The 17,177-nt window shown below is 41.3% G+C and overlaps 5 non-coding genes across 5 annotated transcripts; all 5 read left to right on the top strand.

Annotated features, from left to right (window-relative positions):
- Positions 1-1,885: 1,885 nt before the first annotated feature.
- TRNAY-GUA (transfer RNA tyrosine (anticodon GUA)) lies at positions 1,886-1,971 on the top strand. Its single transcript is given in 2 exon segments — positions 1,886-1,922; positions 1,936-1,971. It is a non-coding gene; the product is annotated as a tRNA-Tyr (tRNA).
- Positions 1,972-7,050: 5,079 nt separating this feature from the next.
- On the top strand, positions 7,051-7,136 carry TRNAY-GUA (transfer RNA tyrosine (anticodon GUA)). The gene is given in 2 exon segments: positions 7,051-7,087; positions 7,101-7,136. It is a non-coding gene; the product is annotated as a tRNA-Tyr (tRNA).
- Positions 7,137-12,218: 5,082 nt separating this feature from the next.
- Positions 12,219-12,304, top strand: TRNAY-GUA (transfer RNA tyrosine (anticodon GUA)). The gene is given in 2 exon segments: positions 12,219-12,255; positions 12,269-12,304. It is a non-coding gene; the product is annotated as a tRNA-Tyr (tRNA).
- Positions 12,305-13,507: 1,203 nt separating this feature from the next.
- On the top strand, positions 13,508-13,593 carry TRNAY-GUA (transfer RNA tyrosine (anticodon GUA)). The gene is given in 2 exon segments: positions 13,508-13,544; positions 13,558-13,593. It is a non-coding gene; the product is annotated as a tRNA-Tyr (tRNA).
- A 1,205-nt stretch (positions 13,594-14,798) lies between these two features.
- On the top strand, positions 14,799-14,884 carry TRNAY-GUA (transfer RNA tyrosine (anticodon GUA)). Its single transcript is given in 2 exon segments — positions 14,799-14,835; positions 14,849-14,884. It is a non-coding gene; the product is annotated as a tRNA-Tyr (tRNA).
- Positions 14,885-17,177: the final 2,293 nt, after the last annotated feature.

Raw genomic sequence — 17,177 nt, 5'->3', positions numbered from 1 at the left:
CTTAGGTCGCTGGTTCAAATCCGGCTCGAAGGACTTTTGCCAAATGCAAATTTTATTGAATACTTGGAAAGTAAAATACTTGGAAAATAAAATAACAGAAAATTTATAATTATATTATATTTCATCAATGAAAATAGATGCCTTTTGCTTTGAGGCTGTGGCCACGTTATGTTTCTGTCCAACACCAATCTTCATTGGTTTCCTGTGAGGTGTTTTGGATCCCCATCTCTTGCTATGAACTGGCAAAACAGCAGAATCCCCTTGACAATTTTGATTTCTCAAGGGAAATGAGAGAACACTATACACCATCCAAGATATTAAAATATTGTCAAGGCCCAACACGGCTGAATACTCTGAGGAGATGGCCTGTGAGGCGCCGCCTTTCAACTTTTCCCCCTTAGTATCGTGGTCAGTAACATGCGGGAGACTGCGGAGGGGGTCATTTTTTTAATTGGGAACTGATGTGCTTTTACTCAATTCGGGAACCTCACAAGCCAAATTTGTAGTATTTTGCACGAATTGCAAGAGATGTTTACAAGTCGACGGTTGAAGTTGAAGCTCGTATTGAGTTTGCTAGAGAATGATTTGCCAAGCGTTCGATAGCTCAGTTGGTAGAGCGGAGGACTGTAGTGATAAAACAGGCATCCTTAGGTTGCTGGTTCAAATCGGTCTCAAAGGACTTTTGCCAAATGCACATTTTATTGAATACTTGTAAAGTAAAATACTCGGAAAGTAAAATAACAGACAATTTATAATTATATTATATTTCATCACTGAAAATAGATGCCTTTTGCTTTGAGGCTGTGGCCACGTTATTTTTCTGTCCGACACAAATCTTCGTTGATTTCCTGTGAGGTGTTTTGGATCCCCATCTCTTGCTATGAACTGACAAAACAGCAGAATCCCCTTAACAATCTTGATTTCTCAAGGGAAATGGGAGAACACTATACACCATCCAAGATATTAAAATATTGTCAAGGCGGAACACTGATGAATACTCTGAGGAGATGGCCTGTGAGGCGCCGCCTTTCAACTTTTCCTCCTTAGTATGGTGGTCAGTAACATGCGGGAGACTGCGGAGGGGGTCATTTTTTTAATTGGGAACTGATGTGCTTTTACTCAATTCGGGAACCTCACAAGCCAAATTTGTACTATTTTGCACGAATTGCAAGAGATGTTTGCATGTCGACGGTTGAAGTGGAAGCTCGAATTGAGCTTGCTAGAGAGTGATTTGCTAAGCCTTCGATAGCTCAGTTGGTAGAGCGGAGGACTGTAGTGGTAAAACAGGCATCCTTAGGTCGCTGGTTCAAATCTGGCTCGAAGGACTTTTGCCAAATGCAAATTTTATTGAATACTTGGAAAGTAAAATACTTGGAAAGTAAAATAACAGACAATTTATAATTATATTATATTTCATCACTGAAAATAGATGCCTTTTGCTTTGAGGCTGTGGCCACGTTATTTTTCTGTCCAACACGAATCTTCATTGGTTTCCTGTGAGGTGTTTTGGATCCCCATCTCTTGCTATGAACTGGCAAAACAGCAGAATCCCCTTTACAATCTTGATTTCTCAAGGGAAATGAGAGAACACTATACACCATGCAAGATATTAAAATATTGTCAAGGCCCAACACGGCTGAATACTGTGAGGAGATGGCCTGTGAGGCACCACCTTTCAACTTTTCCCCCTTAGTATGGTGGTCAGTAACATGCGGGAGACTGCAGAGGGGGTCATTTTCTTAATTGGGAACTGATGTGCTTTTACTCAATTCGGGAACCTCACAAGCCAAATTTGTAGTATTTTGCACGAATTGCAAGAGATGTTTACAAGTCGACGGTTGAAGTGGAAGCTCGTATTGAGTTTGCTAGAGAATGATTAGCCAAGCCTTCGATAGCTCAGTTGGTAGAGCGGAGGACTGTAGTGGTAAAACAGGCATCCTTAGGTCGCTGGTTCAAATCCAGCTCGAAGGACTTTTGCCAAATGCACATTTTATTGAATACTTGGAAAGTAAAATACTTGGAAAGTAAAATAACAGACAATTTATAATCATATCATATTTCATCACTGAAAATAGATGCCTTTTGCTTTGAGGCTGTGGCCACGTTATTTTTCTGTCCGACACCAATCTTCGTTGGTTTCCTGTGAGGTGTTTTGGATCCCCATCTCTTGCTATGAACTGGCAAAACAGCAGAATCTCCTTGACAATCTTGATTTCTCAAGGAAAATGAGAGAACACTATACACCATCCAAGGTATTAAAATATTGTCAAGGCCCAACACGGCTGAATACTCTGAGGAGATGGCCTGTGAGGCGCCGCCTTTCAACTTTTCCCCCTTAGTATGGTGGTCAGTAACATGTGGGAGACTGCAGAGTGGGTTATTTTTTTATTTGTCAACTGATGTGCTTTTACTCAATTCGGGAACCTCACAAGCCAAATTTGTAGTATTTTGCACGAATTGCAAGAGATGTTTGCATGTCGACAGCTGAAGTGGAAGCTCGTATTGAGCTTGCTAGAGAGGAATTTGCCAAGCCTTCGATAGCTCAGTTGGTAGAGCTGAGGGCTGTAGTGATAAAACAGGCATCCTTAGGTCGCTCGTTCAAATCCGGCTTGAAGGACTTTTGCCAAATGCAAATTTTATTGAATACTTGGAAAGTAAAATACTTGGAAAATAACATAACAGACAATTTATAATTATATTATATTTCATCACTGAAAGTAGATGCCTTTTGCTTTGAGGCTGTGGCCACGTTATGTTTCTGTCCAACACCAATCTTCATTGGTTTCCTGTGAGGTGTTTTGGATCCCCATCTCTTGCTATGAACTGGCAAAACAGCAGAATCCCCTTGACAATCTTGATTTCTCAAGGAAAATGAGAGAACACTATACACCATCCAAGGTATTAAAATATTGTCAAGGCGGAACACTTATGAATACTCTGAGGAGATGGCCTGTGAGGCGCCGCCTTTCAACTTTTCCTCCTTAGTATGGTGGTCAGTAACATGCGGGAGACTGCGGAGGGGGTCATTTTTTTAATTGGGAACTGATGTGCTTTTACTCAATTCGGGAACCTCACAAGCCAAATTTGTAGTATTTTGCACGAATTGCAAGAGATGTTTGCATGTCGACGGTTGAAGTGGAAGCTCGAATTGAGCTAGCTAGAAAATGATTTACTAAGCCTTCGATAGCTCAGTTGGTAGAGCGGAGGACTGTAGTGGTAAAACAGGCATCCTTAGGTCGCTGGTTCAAATCTGGCTCGAAGGATTTATGCCAAATGCAAATTTTATTGAATACTTGGAAAGTAAAATACTTGGAAAATAAAATAACAGACAATTTATAATTATATTATATTTCCTCACTGAAAATAGATGCCTTTTGCTTTGAGGCTGTGGCCACGTTATTTTTCTGTCCAACACCAATCTTCATTGGTTTCCTGTGGGGTGTTTTGGATCCCCATCTCTTGCTATGAACTGGCAAAACAGCAGAATCCCCTTGACAATCTTGATTTCTCAAGGAAAATGAGAGAACACTATACACCATCCAAGGTATTAAAATATTGTCAAGGCCCAACACTGCTGAATACTCTGAGGAGATGGCCTGTGAGGCGCCGCCTTTCAACTTTTCCCCCTTAGTATGGTGGTCAGTAACATGCGGGAGACTGCAGAGTGGGTTATTTTTTTAATTGTCAACTGATGTGCTTTTACTCAATTCGGGAACCTCACAAGCCACATTTGTAGTATTTTGCACGAATTGCAAGAGATGTTTGCATGTCGACAGCTGAAGTGGAAGCTCGTATTGAGCTTGCTAGAGAGCAGTTTGCCAAGCCTTCGATAGCTCAGTTGGTAGAGCGGAGGGCTGTAGTGGTAAAACAGGCATCCTTAGGTCGCTCGTTCAAATCCGGCTCGAAGGAATTTTGCCAAATGCAAATTTTATTGAATACTTGGAAAGTAAAATACTTGGAAAATAACATAACAGACAATTTATAATTATATTATATTTCATCACTGAAAATAGATGCCTTTTGCTTTGAGGCTGTGGCCACGTTATGTTTCTGTCCAACACCAATCTTCATTGGTTTCCTGTGAGGTGTTTTGGATCCCCATCTCTTGCTATGAACTGGCAAAACAGCAGAATCCCCTTGACAAGCTTGATTTCTCAAGGGAAATGAGAGAACACTATACACCATCCAAGATATTAAAATATTGTCAAGGCCCAACACGGCTGAATACTCTGAGGAGATGGCCTGTGAGGCGCCGCCTTTCAACTTTTCCTCCTTACTATGCTGGTCAGTAACATGCGGGAGACTGCGGAGGGGGTCATTTTCTTAATTGGGAACTGATGTGCTTTTACTCAATTCGGGAACCTCACAAGCCAAATTTGTAGTATTTTGCACGAATTGCAAGAGATGTTTACAAGTCGACGGTTGAAGTGGAAGCTCGTATTGAGTTTGCTAGAGTTGATTTGCCAAGCCTTCGATAGCTCAGTTGGTAGAGGGGAGGACTGTAGTGGTAAAACAGGCATCCTCAGGTCGCTGGTTTAAATCCAGCTCGAAGGACTTTTGCCAAATGCAAATTTTATTGAATACTTGGAAAGTAAAATACTTGGAAAGTAAAAAACCAGACAATTTATAATTATATTATATTTCATCACTGAAAATAGATGCCTTTTGCTTTGAGGCTGTGGCCACGTTATTTTTCTGTCCAACACCAATCTTCATTGGTTTCCTGTGAGGTGTTTTGGATCCCCATCTCTTGCTATGAACTGGCAAAACAGCAGAATCCCCTTGACAATCTTGATTTCTCAAGGGAAATGAGAGAACACTATACACCATCCAAGATATTAAAATATTGTCAAGGCCGAACACTGCTGAATACTCTGAGGAGATGGCCTGTGAGGCGACGCCTTTCAACTTTTCCTCCTTAGTATGGTGGTCAGTAACATGCGGGAGACTGCGGAGGGGGTCATTTTTTTAATTGGGAACTGATGTGCTTTTACTCAATGCGGGAATCTCACAAGCCAAATTTGTAGTGTTTTGCACGAATTGCAAGAGATGTTTGCATGTCGACGGTTGAAGTTGAAGCTCGTATTGAGCTTGCTAGAGACTGATTTGCCAAGCCTTCGATAACTCAGTTGGTAGAGCGGAGGACTGTAGTGGTAAAACAGGCATCCTTAGGTCGCTGGATCAAATCCGGCTCGAAGGAGTTTTTCCAAATGCAAATTTTATTGAATACTTGGAAAGTAAAATACTTGGAAAATAAAATAATAGACAATTTATAATTATATTATATTTCATCAATGAAAATAGATGCCTTTTGCTTTGAGGCTGTGGCCACGTTATGTTTCTGTCCAACACCAATCTTCATTGGTTTCCTGTGAGGTGTTTTGGATCCCCATCTCTTGCTATGAACTGGCAAAACAGCAGAATACCCTTGACAATTTTGATTTCTTAAGGGAAATGAGAGAACACTATACACCATCCAAGATATTAAAATATTATCAAGGCCCAACACGGCTGAATACTCTGAGGAGATGGGCTGTGAGGCGCCGCCTTTCAACTTTTCCCCCTTAGTATCGTGGTCAGTAACATGCGGGAGACTGCGGAGGGGGTCATTTTTTTAATTGGGAACTGATGTGCTTTTACTCAATTCGGGAAGCTCACAAGCCAAATTTGTAGTATTTTGCACGAATTGCAAGAGATGTTTACAAGTCGACGGTTGAAGTTGAAGCTCGTATTGAGTTTGCTAGAGAATGATTTGCCAAGGGTTCGATAGCTCAGTTGGTAGAGCGGAGGACTGTAGTGATAAAACAGGCATCCTTAGGTCGCTGGTTCAAATCGGGCTCGAAGGACTTTTGCCAAATGCACATTTTATTGAATACTTGGAAAGTAAAATACTTGGAAAGTAAAATAACAGACAATTTATAATTATATTATATTTCATCACTGAAAATAGATGCCTTTTGCTTTGAGGCTGTGACCACGTTATTTTTCTGTCCGACACCAATCTTCGTTGGTTTCCTGTGAGGTGTTTTGGATCCCCATCTCTTGCTATGAACTGACAAAACAGCAGAATCCCCTTGACAATCTTGATTTCTCAAGGGAAATGGGAGAACACTATACACCATCCAAGATATTAAAATATTGTCAAGGCGGAACACTGATGAATACTCTGAGGAGATGGCCTGTGAGGCGCCGCCTTTCAACTTTTCCTCCTTAGTATGGTGGTCAGTAACATGCGGGAGACTGCGGAGGGGGTCATTTTTTTAATTGGGAACTGATGTGCTTTTACTCAATTCGGGAACCTCACAAGCCAAATTTGTAGTATTTTGCACGAATTGCAAGAGATGTTTGCATGTCGACGGTTGAAGTGGAAGCTCGAATTGAGCTTGCTAGAGAGTGATTTGCTAAGCCTTCGATAGCTCAGTTGAGAGCGGAGGACTGTAGTGGTAAAACAGGCATCCTTAGGTCGCTGGTTCAAATCCGGCTCGAAGGGCTTTTGCCAAATGCAAATTTTATTGAATACTTGGAAAGTAAAATACTTGGAAAATAAAATAACAGACAATTTATAATTATATTATATTTCATCACTGAAAATAGATGCCTTTTGCTTTAAGGCTGTGGCCACGTTATATTTCTGTCCAACACCAATCTTCATTGGTTTCCTGTGAGGTGTTTTGGATCCCCATCTCTTGCTATGAACTGGCAAAACAGCAGAATCCCCTTGACAATCTTGATTTCTCAAGGGAAATGAGAGAACACTATACACCATCCAAGATATTAAAATATTGTCAAGGCCCAACACGGCTGAATACTCTGAGGAGATGGCCTGTGAGGCGCCGCCTTTCAACTTTTCCCCCTTAGTATGGTGGTCAGTAACATGCGGGAGACTGCGGAGGGGGTCATTTTTTTAATTGGGAACTGATGTGCTTTTACTCAATTCGGGAACCTCACAAGCCAAATTTGTAGTATTTTGCACGAATTGCAAGAGATGTTTACAAGTCGACGGTTGAAGTGGAAGCTCGTATTGACTTTGCTAGAGAATGATTTGCCAAGCCTTCGATAGCTCAGTTGGTAGAGCAGAGGACTGTAGTGGTAAAACAGGCATCCTTAGGTCGCTGGTTCAAATCCGGCTCGAAGGACTTTTGCCAAATGCACATTTTATTGAATACTTGGAAAGTAAAATACTTGGAAAGTAAAATAACAGACAATTTATAATTATATTATATTTCATCACTGAAAATAGATGCCTTTTGCTTTGAGGCTGTGGCCACGTTATTTTTCTGTCCAACACGAATCTTCATTGGTTTCCTGTGAGGTGTTTTGGATCCCCATCTCTTGCTATGAACTGGCAAAACAGCAGAATCCCCTTTACAATCTTGATTTCTCAAGGGAAATGAGAGAACACTATACACCATGCAAGATATTAAAATATTGTCAAGGCCCAACACGGCTGAATACTGTGAGGAGATGGCCTGTGAGGCACGACCTTTCAACTTTTCCCCCTTAGTATGGTGGTCAGTAACATGCGGGAGACTGCGGAGGGGGTAATTTTTTTAATTGGGCACTGATGTGCTTTTACTCAATTCGGGAACCTCACAAGCCAAATTTGTAGTATTTTGCACGAATTGCAAGAGATGTTTACAAGTCGGCGATTGAAGTGGAAGCTCCTATTGAGTTTGCTAGAGAATGGTTTGCCTAGCCTCCGATAGCTCAGTTGGTAGAGCTGCGGACTGTAGTGGTAAAACAGGCATCCATAGGTCGCTGGTTCAAATCCGGCTCGAAGGACTTTTGCCAAATGCACATTTTATTGAATACTTGGAAAGTAAAATACTTGGAAAGTAAAATAACAGACAATTTATAATTATATTATATTTCATCACTGAAAATAGATGCCTTTTGCTTTGAGCCTGTGGCCACGTTATTTTTCTGTCCGACACCAATCTTCGTTGGTTTCCTGTGAGGTGTTTTGGATCCCCATCTCTTGCTATGAACTGACAAAACAGCAGAATCCCCTTGACAATCTTGATTTCTCAAGGGAAATCGGAGAACACCATACACCGTCCAAGATATTAAAATATTGTCAAGGCCGAACACTGCTGAATACTCTGAGGAGATGGCCTGTGAGGCGCCGCCTTTCAACTTTTCCTCCTTAGTATGGTGGTCAGTAACATGCGGGAGACTGCGGAGGGGGTCATTTTTTTAATTGGGAACTGATGTGCTTTTACTCAATTAGGGAACCTCACAAGCCAAATTTGTAGTATTTTGCATGAATTGCAAGAGATGTTTGCATGTCGACGGTTGAAGTGGAAGCTCGTATTGAGCTTGCTAGAGACTGATGTGCCAAGCCTTCGATAACTCAGTTGGTAGAGCGGAGGACTGTAGTGGTAAAACAGGCATCCTTAGGTCGCTGGTTCAAATCCGGCTCGAAGGACTTTTGCCAAATGCAAATTTTATTGAATACTTGGAAAGTAAAATACTTGGAAAATAAAATAACAGACAATTTATAATTATATTATATTTTATCAATGAAAATAGATGCCTTTTGCTTTGAGGCTGTGGCCACGTTATGTTTCTGTCCAACACCAATCTTCATTGGTTTCCTGTGAGGTGTTTTGGATCCCCATCTCTTGCTATGAACTGGCAAAACAGCAGAATCCCCTTGACAATTTTGATTTCTCAAGGGAAATGAGAGAACACTATACACCATCCAAGATATTAAAATATTGTCAAGGACCAACACGGATGAATACTCTGAGGAGATGGCCTGTGAGGTGCCGCCTTTCAACTTTTCCCCCTTAGTATCGTGGTCAGTAACATGCGGGAGACTGCGGAGGGGGTCATTTTTTTAATTGGGAACTGATGTGCTTTTACTCAATTCGGGAACCTCACAAGCCAAATTTGTAGTATTTTGCACGAATTGCAAGAGATGTTTACAAGTCGACGGTTGAAGTGGAAGCTCGTATTGAGTTTGCTAGAGAATGATTAGCCATGCCTTCGATAGCTCAGTTGGTAGAGCGGAGGACTGTAGTGGTAAAACAGGCATCCTTAGGTCGCTGGTTCAAATCCTGCTTGAAGGACTTTTGCCAAATGCACATTTTATTGAATACTTGGAAAGTAAAATACTTGGAAAGTAAAATGACAGACAATTTATAATCATATCATATTTCATCACTTAAAATAGATGCCTTTTGCTTTGAAGCTGTGGCCACGTTGTTTTTCTGTCCAACACGAATCTTCATTGGTTTCCTGTGAGGTGTTTTGGATCCCCATCTCTTGCTATGAACTGGCAAAACAGCAGAATCCCCTTTACAATCTTGATTTCTCAAGGGAAATGAGAGAACACTATACACCATGCAAGATATTAAAATATTGTCAAGGCCCAAGACGGCTGAATACTGTGAGGAGATGGCCTGTGAGGCACCACCTTTCAACTTTTCCCCCTTAGTATGGTGGTCAGTAACATGCGGGAGACTGCGGAGGGGGTAATTTTTTTAATTGGGCACTGATGTGCTTTTACTCAATTCGGGAACCTCACAAGCCAAATTTGTAGTATTTTGCACGAATTGCAAGAGATGTTTACAAGTCGGCGATTGAAGTGGAAGCTCCTATTGAGTTTGCTAGAGAATGGTTTGCCTAGCCTCCGATAGCTCAGTTGGTAGAGCGGAGGACTGTAGTGGTAAAACAGGCATCCATAGGTCGCTGGTTCAAATCCTGCTTGAAGGACTTTTGCCAAATGCACATTTTATTGAATACTTGGAAAGTAAAATACTTGGAAAGTAAAATGACAGACAATTTATAATCATATCATATTTCATCACTTAAAATAGATGCCTTTTGCTTTGAAGCTGTGGCCACGTTGTTTTTCTGTCCAACACGAATCTTCATTGGTTTCCTGTGAGGTGTTTTGGATCCCCATCTCTTGCTATGAACTGGCAAAACAGCAGAATCCCCTTTACAATCTTGATTTCTCAAGGGAAATGAGAGAACACTATACACCATGCAAGATATTAAAATATTGTCAAGGCCCAAGACGGCTGAATACTGTGAGGAGATGGCCTGTGAGGCACCACCTTTCAACTTTTCCCCCTTAGTATGGTGGTCAGTAACATGCGGGAGACTGCGGAGGGGGTAATTTTTTTAATTGGGCACTGATGTGCTTTTACTCAATTCGGGAACCTCACAAGCCAAATTTGTAGTATTTTGCACGAATTGCAAGAGATGTTTACAAGTCGGCGATTGAAGTGGAAGCTCCTATTGAGTTTGCTAGAGAATGGTTTGCCTAGCCTCCGATAGCTCAGTTGGTAGAGCTGAGGACTGTAGTGGTAAAACAGGCATCCATAGGTCGCTGGTTCAAATCCGGCTCGAAGGACTTTTGCCAAATGCACATTTTATTGAATACTTGGAAAGTAAAATACTTGGAAAGTAAAATAACAGACAATTTATAATTATATTATATTTCATCACTGAAAATAGATGCCTTTTGCTTTGAGCCTGTGGCCACGTTATTTTTCTGTCCGACACCAATCTTCGTTGGTTTCCTGTGAGGTGTTTTGGATCCCCATCTCTTGCTATGAACTGACAAAACAGCAGAATCCCCTTGACAATCTTGATGTCTCAAGGGAAATGGGAGAACACCATACACCATCCAAGATATTAAAATATTGTCAAGGCCGAACACTGCTGAATACTCTGAGGAGATGGCCTGTGAGGCGCCGCCTTTCAACTTTTCCTCCTTAGTATGGTGGTCAGTAACATGCGGGAGACTGCGGAGGGGGTCATTTTTTTAATTGGGAACTGATGTGCTTTTACTCAATTCGGGAACCTCACATGCCAAATTTGTAGTATTTTGCATGAATTGCAAGAGATGTTTGCATGTCGACGGTTGAAGTGGAAGCTCGTATTGAGCTTGCTAGAGACTGATGTGCCAAGCCTTCGATAACTCAGTTGGTAGAGCGGAGGACTGTAGTGGTAAAACAGGCCTCCTTAGGTCGCTGGTTCAAATCTGGCTCGAAGGACTTTTGCCAAATGCAAATTTTATTGAATACTTGGAAAGTAAAATACTTGGAAAATAAAATAACAGACAATTTATAATTATATTATATTTTATCAATGAAAATAGATGCCTTTTGCTTTGAGGCTGTGGCCACGTTATGTTTCTCTCCAACACCAATCTTCATTGGTTTCCTGTGAGGTGTTTTGGATCCCCATCTCTTGCTATGAACTGGCAAAACAGCAGAATCCCCTTGACAATTTTGATTTCTCAAGGGAAATGAGAGAACACTATACACCATCCAAGATATTAAAATATTGTCAAGGACCAACGCTGCTGAATACTCTGAGGAGATGGCCTGTGAGGTGCCTCCTTTCAACTTTTCCCCCTTAGTATGGTGGTCAGTAACATGCGGGAGACTGCAGAGTGGGTTATTTTTTTAATTGTCAACTGATGTGCTTTTACTCAATTCGGGAACCTCACAAGCCAAATTTGTAGTATTTTGCACGAATTGCAAGAGATGTTTGCATGTCGACAGCTGAAGTGGAAGCTCGTATTGAGCTTGCTAGAGAGGAATTTGCCAAGCCTTCGATAGCTCAGTTGTTAGAGCGGAGGGCTGTAGTGGTAAAATAGGCATCCTTAGGTCGCTCGTTCAAATCCGGCTCGAAGGACTTTTGCCAAATGCAAATTTTATTGAATACTTGGAAAGTAAAATACTTGGAAAATAACATAACAGACAATTTATAATTATATTATATTTCATCACTGAAAATAGATGCCTTTTGCTTTGAGGCTGTGGCCACGTTATGTTTCTGTCCAACACCAATCTTCATTGGTTTCCTGTGAGGTGTTTTGGATCCCCATCTCTTGCTATGAACTGGCAAAACAGCAGAATCCCCTTGACAATCTTGATTTCTCAAGGGAAATGAGAGAACACTATACACCATCCAAGATATTAAAATATTGTCAAGGCCCAACACGGCTGAATACTCTGAGGAGATGGCCTGTCAGGCGCCGCCTTTCAACTTTTCCTCCTTACTATGCTGGTCAGTAACATGCGGGAGACTGCGGAGGGGGTCATTTTCTTAATTGGGAACTGATGTGCTTTTACTCAATTCGGGAACCTCACAAGCCAAATTTGTAGTATTTTGCACAAATTGCAAGAGATGTTTACAAGTCGACGGTTGAAGTGGAAGCTCGTATTGAGTTTGCTAGAAAATGATTAGCCAAGCCTTCGATAGCTCAGTTGGTAGAGCGGAGGACTGTAGTGGTAAAACAGGCATCCTTAGGTCGCTGGTTCAAATCCGGCTCGAAGGACTTTTGCCAAATGCACATTTTATTGAATACTTGGAAAGTACAATACTTGGAAAGTAAAATAACAGACAATTTATAATCATATCATATTTCATCACTGAAAATAGATGCCTTTTGCTTTGAGGCTGTGGCCACGTTATTTTTCTGTCCGACACCAATCTTCGTTGGTTTCCTGTGAGGTGTTTTGGATCCCCATCTCTTGCTATGAACTGGCAAAACAGCAGAATCTCCTTACAATCTTGATTTCTCAAGGAAAATGAGAGAACACTATACACCATCCAAGGTATTAAAATATTGTCAAGGCCCAACACTGCTGAATACTCTGAGGAGATGGCCTGTGAGGCGCCGCCTTTCAACTTTTCCTCCTTAGTATGGTGGTCAGTAACATGCGGGAGACTGCGGAGGGGGTCATTTTTTTAATTGGGAACTGATGTGCTTTTACTCAATTCGGGAACCTCACAAGCAAATTTGTAGTATTTTGCACGAATTGCAAGAGATGTTTGCATGTCGACGGTTGAAGTGGAAGCTCGTATTGAGCTTGCTAGAGACTGATTTGCCAAGCCTTCGATAACTCAGTTGGTAGAGCGGAGGACTGTAGTGGTAAAACAGGCAACCTTAGGTTGCTGCATCAAATCCGGCTCGAAGGACTTTTGCCAAATGCAAATTTTATTGAATACTTGGAAAGTAAAATACTTGGAAAATAAAATAACAGACAATTTATAATTATATTATATTTCATCAATGAAAATAGATGCCTTTTGCTTTGAGGCTGTGGCCACGTTATTTTTCTGTCCAACACCAATCTTCATTGGTTTCCTGAGGGGTGTTTTGGATCCCCATCTCTTGCTATGAACTGGCAAAACAGCAGAATCCCCTTGACAATCTTGATTTCACAAGGGAAATGAGAGAACACTATACACCATCCAAGATATTAAAATATTGTCAAGGCCCAACACTACTGAATACTCTGAGGAGATGGCCTGTGAGGCGCCGCCTTTCAACTTTTCCTCCTTAGTATGGTGATCAGTAACATGCGGGAGACTGCGGAGGGGGTCTTTTTTTAATTGGGAACTGATGTGCTTTTACTCAATTCGGGAACCTCACAAGCCAAATTTGTAGTATTTTGCACAAATTGCAAGAGATGTTTACAAGTCGACGGTTGAAGTGGAAGCTCGTATTGAGTTTGCTAGAAAATGATTAGCCAAGCCTTCGATAGCTCAGTTGGTAGAGCGGAGGACTGTAGTGGTAAAACAGGCATCCTTAGGTTGCTGGTTCAAATCCGGCTCGAAGGACTTTTGCCAAATGCACATTTTATTGAATACTTGGAAAGTACAATACTTGGAAAGTAAAATAACAGACAATTTATAATCATATCATATTTCATCACTGAAAATAGATGCCTTTTGCTTTGAGGCTGTGGCCACGTTATTTTTCTGTCCGACACCAATCTTCGTTGGTTTCCTGTGAGGTGTTTTGGATCCCCATCTCTTGCTATGAACTGGCAAAACAGCAGAATCTCCTTGACAATCTTGATTTCTCAAGGAAAATGAGAGAACACTATACACCATCCAAGGTATTAAAATATTGTCAAGGCCCAACACTGCTGAATACTCTGAGGAGATGGCCTGTGAGGCGCCGCCTTTCAACTTTTCCTCCTTAGTATGGTGGTCAGTAACATGCGGGAGACTGCGGAGGGGGTCATTTTTTTAATTGGGAACTGATGTGCTTTTACTCAATTCGGGAACCTCACAAGCAAATTTGTAGTATTTTGCACGAATTGCAAGAGATGTTTGCATGTCGACAGCTGAAGTGGAAGCTCGTATTGAGCTTGCTAGAGAGGAATTTGCCAAGCCTTCGATAGCTCAGTTGGTAGAGCGGAGGGCTGTAGTGGTAAAACAGGCATCCTTAGGTCGCTCGTTCAAATCCGGCTCGAAGGACTTTTGCCAAATGCAAATTTTATTGAATACTTGGAAAGTAAAATACTTGGAAAATAACATAACAGACAATTTATAATTATATTATATTTCATCACTGAAAATAGATGCCTTTTGCTTTGAGGCTGTGGCCACGTTATGTTTCTGTCCAACACCAATCTTCATTGGTTTCCTGTGAGGTGTTTTGGATCCCCATCTCTTGCTATGAACTGGCAAAACAGCAGAATCCCCTTGACAATCTTGATTTCTCAAGGGAAATGAGAGAACACTATACAACATCCAAGATATTAAAATATTGTCAAGGCCCAACATGGCTGAATACTCTGAGGAGATGGCCTGTCAGGCGCCGCCTTTCAACTTTTCCTCCTTACTATGCTGGTCAGTAACATGCGGGAGACTGCGGAGGGGGTCATTTTCTTAATTGGGAACTGATGTGCTTTTACTCAATTCGGGAACCTCACAAGCCAAATTTGTAGTATTTTGCACAAATTGCAAGAGATGTTTACAAGCCGACGGTTGAAGTGGAAGCTCGTATTGAGTTTGCTAGAAAATGATTAGCCAAGCCTTCGATAGCTCAGTTGGTAGAGCGGAGGACTGTAGTGGTAAAACAGGCATCCTTAGGTCGCTGGTTCAAATCCGGCTCGAAGGACTTTTGCCAAATGCACATTTTATTGAATACTTGGAAAGTAAAATACTTGGAAAATAACATAACAGACAATTTATAATTATATTATATTTCATCACTGAAAATAGATGCCTTTTGCTTTGAGGCTGTGGCCACGTTATTTTTCTGTCCGACACCAATCTTCGTTGGTTTCCTGGGAGGTGTTTTGGATCCCCATCTCTTGCTATGAACTGGCAAAACAGCAGAATCTCCTTGACAATCTTGATTTCTCAAGGAAAATGAGAGAACACTATACACCATCCAAGTTATTAAAATATTGTCAAGGCCCAACACTGCTGAATACTCTGAGGAGATGGCCTGTGAGGCGCCGCCTTTCAACTTTTCCTCCTTAGTATGGTGGTCAGTAACATGCGGGAGACTGCGGAGGGGGTCATTTTTTTAATTGGGAACTGATGTGCTTTTACTCAATTCGGGAACCTCACAAGCCAAATTTGTAGTATTTTGCACGAATTGCAAGAGATGTTTGCATGTCGACGGTTGAAGTGGAAGCTCGAATTGAGCTTGCTAGAAAATGATTTACTAAGCCTTCGATAGCTCAGTTGGTAGAGCGGAGGACTGTAGTGGTAAAACAGGCATCCTTAGGTCGCTGGTTCAAATCTGGCTCGAAGGACTTATGCCAAATGCAAATTTTATTGAATACTTGGAAAATAAAATAACAGACAATTTATAATTATATTATATTTCCTCACTGAAAATAGATGCCTTTTGCTTTGAGGCTGTGGCCACGTTATTTTTCTGTCCAACACCAATCTTCATTGGTTTCCTGTGAGGTGTTTTGTATCCCCATCTCTTGCTATGAACTGGCAAAACAGCAGAATCCCCTTGACAATCTTGATTTCTCAAGGGAAATGAGAGAACACTATACACCATCCAAGATATTAAAATATTGTCAAGGCCCAACACGGCTGAATACTCTGAGGAGATGGCCTGTGAGGCGCCGCCTTTCAACTTTTCCTCCTTACTATGCTGGTCAGTAACATGCGGGAGACTGCGGAGGGGGTCATTTTCTTAATTGGGAACTGATGTGCTTTTACTCAATTCGGGAACCTCATAAGCCAAATTTGTAGTATTTTGCACGAATTGCAAGAGATGTTTGCATGTCGACGGTTGAAGTGGAAGCTCGAATTGAGCTTGCTAGAGAGTGATTTGCTAAGCCTTCAATAGCTCAGTTGGTAGAGCGGAGGACTGTAGTGGTAAAACAGGCATTCTTAGGTTGCTCGTTCAAATCCGGCTCGAAGGACTTTTGCCAAATGCAAATTTTATTGAATACTTGGAAAATAAAATACTTGGATAATAAAATAACAGACAATTTATAATTATATTATATTTCATCACTGAAAATAGATGCCTTTTGCTTTGAGGCTGTGGCCACGTTATTTTTCTGTCCAACACCAATCTTCATTGGTTTCCTGTGAGGTGTTTTGGATCCCCATCTCTTGCTTTGAACTGGCAAAACAGCAGAATCCCCTTGACAATCTTGATTTCTCAAGGGAAATGAGAGAACACTATACACCATCCAAGATATTAAAATATTGTCAAGGCCCAACACGGCTGAATACTCTGAGGAGATGGCCTGTGAGGCGCCACCTTTCAACTTTTCCCCCTTAGTATCGTGGTCAGTAACATGCGGGAGACTGCGGAGGGGGTCATTTTTTAAATTGGGAACTGATGTGCTTTTACTCAATTCGGGAACCTCACAAGCCAAATTTGTAGTATTTTGCACGAATTGCAAGAGATGTTTACGAGTGGACGGTTGAAGTGGAAGCTCGTATTGAGTTTGCTAGAGAATGATTAGCCATGCCTTCTATAGCTCAGTTGGTAGAGCAGAGGACTGTAGTGGTAAAACAGGCATCCTTAGGTCGCTGGTTCAAATCCGGCTCGAAGGACTTTTGCCAAATGCACATTTTATTGAATACTTGGAAAGTAAAATACTTGGAAAGTAAAATAACAGACAATTTATAATCATATCATATTTCATCACTTAAAATAGATGCCTTTTGCTTTGAGGCTGTGGCCACGTTATTTTTCTGTCCGACACCAATCTTCGTTGGTTTCCTGTGAGGTGTTTTGGATCCCCATCTCTTGCTATAAACTGAAAAAACAGCAGAATCCCCTTGACAATCTTGATTTCTCAAGGGAAATGGGAGAACACTATACACCATCCAAGATATTAAAATATTGTCAAGGCGGAACACTTATGAATACTCTGAGGAGTTGGCCTGTGAGGCGCCGCCTTTCAACTTTTCCTCCTTAGTAT

This window comes from Ambystoma mexicanum, chromosome 1p, assembly GCF_040938575.1.
Source record: "Ambystoma mexicanum isolate Mex_15411 chromosome 1p, UKY_AmexF1_1, whole genome shotgun sequence".
Lineage (NCBI taxonomy): Eukaryota > Metazoa > Chordata > Amphibia > Caudata > Ambystomatidae > Ambystoma > Ambystoma mexicanum.
The sequence above is the reverse complement of the archived record's forward strand: the minus strand, read 5'-3'. Positions and strand labels throughout refer to the sequence as shown.